The following is a 7,536-nucleotide window of genomic DNA, read 5'->3' as shown; positions in this document are numbered from 1 at the left end:
CATATACACTATGCGCACGAATTTCAAAAAGGGGTTTTGTGAACCTTTACACTGTCTGCCATCATTTGCCACCAAATTCGCAGAAACGGTAAACTGTGAGTTGTGCCACTATTTCACGAAACCGACGATATCTTTAATTATTTATTCATATCTTTCAACTGTATATTATTGATAACTCGAGCAAAATCAAACATCAAAATAACAGCATATCCTCGCTAGTCGAAAGAGGAAAATATCGCCTTTTTCTATTCCAGAATGGGAAAATTTCAAACTCTGAGTGTTTCTAGGAACCTTTTGCATCTAACTACATACAACATGAATTTATATATTTTAGTCTCAGTGAAATTGTCAAACCAACCTTACTTGTACTATGGGGGTATGGAAGGATTCTTAGATGTATTGTTGTTCCATATTTATACATTTTATCTTTCTGGACATTTCCATTCCCAAAAACTAATTCAAAATCAAAAGAAAATGTATTTACTTTCGTATGCTTTGATTCTATTTTCAATAACCCGCAAAGTATCGAATGAAAAATTGTCGATTGATTATCTTTCCAATTTTGTATTAATTGTCCCTCTGAAAAACATTGAAAGACAAATATTTCCCTTCAGTCCCAGCAATTGGTATGCATTGAAATTAATTCGATTTGTTCAGACAACAGTGGCTTCATTAGCCCCCTCCCAACTGCGGGAAATGATAGTCGCAATCCCAACAGCACGATGAGATGACGACAGGCCGACTTCTTCGCGTATAACTGTTGCAGCAGTGGCGGCATCATCCCCGATGTGATCTTATCCGGTCCCTTGTCAAGAATTTCGCTTCATGACTCCCGCTAGTAGTCAAGCTGGAAAAAGGACAACTTTTTCCCCTTTCCGGTTGAAACGACGAACTGAAACGGCCTTGGCATAATAATTGTTATACATTTGCAGATGATTAATTAACCAGAGTTTGTGAATAAATAAAAATATCACCATCAGATTAGGCGCTTGAGACAACTACAGTTATTTGGAAACAGCTTAGTCTGTTTGAATTATGCGCATGGGGGTGATGGTGGTACGGCTAGGCGAATCGGGATCACCGGTTTGGGAAGATTTATTTAACTGCGGCGAGGTACAGACCTAGGCAATAAAATCCTTTATCTGGTGAAGGTAAAATATCTCTGTCGCACTTAATAAAATTTCAACCGATATATTATTCCGTAATTAGTGGCGCCATATTTACCTTACTAAAAGAATGTGACCACAACAATAATGGAACTTAAATCGGTTAGGATAGTTTTGAAATCTATTTTTTCTTTTCTTTTGATTTCATTTAGATGCATTATGTTATTATGCTTCATATGACAGATTTTTATTATTTGTTTTTATTATTTGTTTCTCAAATTTACCATTGTTGAAATCGAACATGGAGACCAAGACTAAGTTTTTGGACTTTGCTCAGGGTCTGGAACTGTTCCTCGACAATATGGTGGTAATAACGGAGGTAGTTCTTTGGGCCTGGCCTTGATGATTTCTAACTGGAAACTACACTTTGGCATTTGCAAATATCTTACCCCACCAAATTCTGGTTTTGAGCAGTTGGGTGAAAAAAATGTCTCCAAGGTGTTCTCCATTCATTCTCATAGGAACCATTCATAAATTACGTAACGCTTTCAGGGGGGAAGGGGTACGACAAGTTGTGACATAGGGGGGAGGGGGAGCTAGTTAGGTCGTTACGTAACATGTTTTCACCGAAGAAAAAAGATGGGTGGGTAATGTCTAGGACATAACCGGAGTGTCGTGACTACTCGAATCTAATAATCTAATGACTAATTCAAATCGAATGATAATCAATGAAATATGTGGGAATGTTTCAAGTTATTCTTTATAATAATTATGGTGGTTTGAATAGAACCTTTGTTGTTGGCGTCTGCGTTGATAGGGGATGCGCTGGATTCTATGCTCGTTGAGACATTCATTCATGGAATGAACAAATTTCATATTTTCTTGCTTTGAAATAGCAATGTTAAAATCTCTCGAAACAACCATCGGAATCTTTTTTAGCGTACAGAAATGAATCGCGCTTACCAAAAAACTAGGGGCGAGTAATGTCCGGGACATAACCGCGATGATCATATTCTTAAAATTCTGCTTGTATCTCTTTCGAATGGCTAAATTTTACGCATTAAGTTCGATTCACCGGGCTCAGCGAAATTTTCCTGGGGGAACGGGAGTTAATCTATTCAGTAAAACAATTTTAATACCGAGCTCTCCGCATTGAATACAGGTCAATAAGCAACTGTCAATACTCAATAAGAGTTAGTAGTTTGCGGTAAATTTATGTCGATAAAAGTAAAGGAATGCACGTTTCAGTCAAGATCTTTTAAGGTTGTACAGAAAACTTTCACACAAAATAATTGTCCTGCGTCAATACCCCGGTCATGTTCCGGGCATACCCCAAATTTTTCTCATTTCTTTCAAAATTTCAATTTTAAACGCAAATATCATTTCATATAATGATTTCAACAAGCAGATAATGTACTTGTATGACAGGTGGTAGTATTTTGAAGCGGTTTTAGTGGTAACAACATAAAATCGTGTATTGGACATTTTACAATGATTCTCCTTAACCCCGCAAAACCACGGGGTTGGCAGCAGAGGGTTAAGTTGTTTGGAAGAGATGACAGTTATTATATGATAACTAGAAATATAAAATTGTTCTATAAATTGCAAAGTTATTGACGTATTGACCTGAAAATCTGTCATTTCATTCATATAGCAACAATCATTGAAATTATGTCAATTTATGCTTTGCAAGATATGAAATAACTTCGAAATGTGGTCACGACACCCTTGTTATGTCATATAGGGTGATGAGCCCATTATCGCTATGTTTCTATTATCACGCTACCCATTTGAAGCCGTTGGTTAGAGCAGTGTCTGCCATCTTTGTTTAACGCATTGAGTCAAATGGTAGCGCAACAATAGGGGCACTCGATTCGTGTTTTCGTTGCGCTCAAACACGAGAATTTCACTGTTTTCAGCGCATGTATGTTATTATCTTGGTACTTAACAACGAAGCAAAGCTATTGATGCCAATTTGTGCGCATTCCGTTGTTTGTAGGCCGAGTGATTAATGAATCAGTGAGGCGCCCTCCTTAGTATGGTGAAAATAGGCACTTCACCCTACATTACCAACCCATCTTTCTCTTCCGAAATTTTGAAAAGGGGCCCCTATATTGAAAGGTAAGTCGTTAGTCACGACAAAAGAAACTTTCTAATTAAATTCTTTTTCCATTTTGCATTCGTCCTAATAAGGACGGTTTGTAGATAACTATGTTGATACAAAACGAGAATCTGTTGAAACAATTCAAACCTTGCCGACGATTGTTTTTACTGCGTACATACATACGATTTTTCCCCCTTCGCAGCTCTCTCCGAGTGAGCACGTTTCGCATCAAGGCGTTCCTATTTATTGACTTCACAATGCAGACGGAAGGCCATCCTTTTGTTCGATGAATGAAAATATTTTCATCATTCGTTTTGGTATAGCTTTCGCTTAGTGGCAGAGTTGGCACATTCACTGATTTTCTTGGAAGGATTTGCAAAAACCTTCGGGTTTGCAGATTAGAAAAACATTTTCTTATGATTCACTGGTAAAAGTACAGAATTAACAAGCACAAACTTAATACTAGTTAATAAAAGAAACTTTCTAATTGAATTCTTTTTCCATTTTGCATTCGTCCTAATAAGGACGGTTTGTAGATAACTATGTTGATACAAGACAAGAATCTTTTGAAACAATTCAAACCTTGCCGAGGATTGTTTTTACTGCGTACATACATACGATCTTTCCCCTTTCGCAGCTCACACCGAATGAGTACGCTTTGCAGCCTTCGATATTTTGGTGGCAATTTTAGTGGAAGTCACTACCGCCTTTTCAGTGACTGCGTTTCTTAGCCTTTGGCTTTTTGGCCTTCTCACCGCCACCAACGTTTTTCTTCTCTCCGGTGGTAGCCGATTTGATTGGTCGTCCGATGCAGCTTCTCACGACCACGCACGTCTGTTATGCACTGCGTCTTACACACGTCTGGCTTTGAGAAAAGTGGCGACACCCTTATTTATAGGTTTTATCATTAATGTTGATTCTCATTTAAAGTAGTTTTTGAACTATTTAAACAAATTTTATATAGCAAACAACGTATCGGTAGCATGCGTTGAACGTTTTCCTTCCGATTTATGAAACAAGATTGGCAATCCGTTTAGTAGAAGAAAAGTTATTAAGGTTCAAAATGTACGTAACGCTTTCGCTAATATGCACTACTATCACTTTCTCGCTCGTTCTCGTGGCGTGCATGAGCCTTTCCTTTCCGTCCGGCTTCTAATGGCATAACCAAAACTAATATGCCGGCTTTCCCCCACCAACTGCTCTCGTCAAGCAACCCAATACGAATAATCATAGGAACAAACATGTAGGGGACCTATATATAAACTTTTCATTATTTTATTGTTCGGTTGCTGCCCCATTTTGACGGCTGTGTGCAGGATGGGCTGAAAATTTTCACTTTTCCGAGTCGTTTTCGAAAGATTTTTCAAAACACTATTTTCCGTTGATAATGAATGTCCTACATATTCCAAAATTTAATACAACATTGGTACAAATATTTTCGACAAAAATGCCGAAGAAATTGATTAAATCCATTCAGTACAACAAAAGATATAAGCGTTCAAAATCTTACATCATTTTTCTTCCGAAATTTTGAAAAGGGGCCCTTATATTGAAAGGTAAGTCGTTAGTCACGATAAAAAAAATTCTAGGTATTTGTTGTGACAATTTGTTACATAAGGGGAGGGGGAGTCAATTCTGGGCAATTTTTGCGTTACGTAATTTATGAATGGTCCCATATCTGAGATCAAAACTCGCGATGATTGTGCTGTCACATTTAGTCTGACTGTTAGTAAAATAATAAGTATATCACTATGCACAGAAGTTGTCCGTACAGTAAGCTTTTTATGACAGCAACGCGTCGAGAAATGATGGTCAAAATCGAGTAATTATAACACTATATAGTATATACTATTAGAGGTTCCATCCCGGGATTTTTGGCTTTGCATTGATTTTTTAATTTATTCCAAATAACTTACCTTCTGCGAAAAATCTTCAGACAATATCTCGACCGGCAAACACTGGTTCGCAGATATTTCTTTGTACTCGGTTATATGCAGACATTTTTTGTGTGCCCAAACCTTACGCAAGTTATTGCTAAAGAATGTTCTTGTTGTCATGGCAAAATCGATAAATTCGCCGACTATTTCCGCGAAGCATTTCTTTCACGTATATGACACCCCTATCCCATTTGTATTGATCTTACATAAGTCAACATCTCAGCGGACACACAAATTATGGGCCGCACTGATAGTTCAAATTGTTCTGCTTGTTTTGAGCGAAGCTTGATTTTCACTAGTCAGATACCGCACGCCATGACGCAATTTTTAGACATTTGTTAAAAAGCGAAAATATTGAATAGCTAATTGAAGAAATGTGTTGTTTTGGACATGTCGGTGAATAACAAAAACTACACCATGGTGCACCAACAAATGAAACGAACTCGACTATCACAAAATTGTGCCGAACGAAATTGATTCGATTTATTGTGGATCAACCCTAACGCGACGTTTTAGATGTTGGCATAGAAATCATGGCGGCGTAGCAGATACCTGATTTATTTATAGTAGCTTTAGAGGTGCACAATTCAACTGCACCAATGAACCAATTTTTAGATTTTTTAATCCTCAAAAAGGCAAGGGTTGCCTAGTTATATCTTATTTTAATTAAACTAGATCTTCAAAGAAAGTGTTTGCAAATAGAAGTTAGTGACAGAAATTGGGTTGATTTCTTTAAAAAATCGGTTAGTTTTAGTTTCAAAAATTGGGATGGTTTGTAAAGATATCGTGCTTAACGCAAACGCTATTTAAAATAAGGAAATTTTTCCGGACGTCTGCAGAAATATTTGGTCCGTTCATCGAATGCATATGTCGTCCAATATGTTATACTGGAATTGCAAAATCAGTTTTATTACATGAATTATACATACAATTTTGCATTCCGGAATATTTAAATTTGTATGAAAATGAGTGCAGAACATCCTATCTGTCTAATAGTATGCACACCCAGTACTTTTGAATTGCCTTAAGATGCTGATTCAACTGTGCTTGGAACGGATTCGATATATTACATTTTTCACTGGATCGCACACTACCCTGGAGCAGCTGAATCATTTCATTCAAGGTAACCAAAGAAGATGCTTTGCATTAAATTGTTCCCATCCCATCGAAATGCTCTGCAACGAGTTCCAATTTTTGACAGTAACTTCAGCAGCCGCGTTCAGGATATCGACCCAATCGTAATAGTGATTACAAGAATTTAGGTAATCCAAGGTTGATCCAAGAAAAATCATTCAAAACAAGTTGATATTGTATAAACTGAGTAACGAGTTCATTCATTCATTTATTTAGTTCGACATCAATTTCATGATAACACTGAATCAACAATTTGCCTCCACAATACTCGATTTGTAGCTGCAGCTCTCCAACGTCGGTTACGCCCAACGTCGGTTACTCGCCAAATCACGTTCCACCTGGTTCGCCCATCGTGCTCTCTGCGCTCCTCGCCTTCTTGTACCAATCGGATCATTAGCGAACACCATCTTTGCAGCATTGTTGTCCGGCATTCTTGCAACATGCCCTGCCCACCGTATCCTTCCAGCTTTGGCCACCTTTTGGATACTAGGTTTGCCATAGAGTGCAGCGAGCTCGTGGTTCATCCTTCGCCGCCACATACCGTTCTCCTGCACACCGCCGAAGATCGTCCTTAGCACCCGTCGCTCGAAAACTCCTAGCGCTTGCAGGTCCTCCTCGAGCATAGTCCAAGTCTCGTGCCCGTAGAGAACCACCGGTCTTATAAGCGTTTTGTACATGGTGCATTTGGTGCGGGGGTGAATCTTTCTTGACCGCAGTTTCCTCTGGAGCCCATAGTAGGCCCGACTTCCACTGATGATGCGTCTTGTCAGCCGTTAATAAGGATCCTAGGTAGACAAAAAACCTCCACTACCTCGAAGGTATCCCCGTCGATCGTAACGCTGTTTCCTAGCCGGATCCTGTCGTTTTGGTTCCGCCTACCAGCATATACTTTGTTTTGGGCGCATTTACCACCAGTACGACCTACGCTGCTTCGCGTTTCCGGCGGGTGTACAGGTCTGTCACCGTTCTAAATATTCGGGCGATAATGTCCATGTCGTCCGCGAAGCATACAAATTGGCCGGATTTCGTGAAGATCGTGCCCCGGCTGTTGAGCCCGGCTCGTCGCATCACACCTTCCAGAGCGATGTTGAATAGTAGACACGACAGTCCATCACCTTGTCTCAGTCCCCGTCGAGATTCGAATGGACTGGAAAGTTCACCCGAAATCCTTACGCTGTTTTGTACACCGTCCATCAGTGCTTTGATCAGTCGAGTCTGCTTCCCGGGAAAGCTGTTTTCGTCCATGATTTTCCAT

Source organism: Topomyia yanbarensis, chromosome 3, assembly GCF_030247195.1.
Source record: "Topomyia yanbarensis strain Yona2022 chromosome 3, ASM3024719v1, whole genome shotgun sequence".
NCBI lineage: Eukaryota > Metazoa > Arthropoda > Insecta > Diptera > Culicidae > Topomyia > Topomyia yanbarensis.
Note: the sequence above shows the minus strand (reverse complement) of the source record.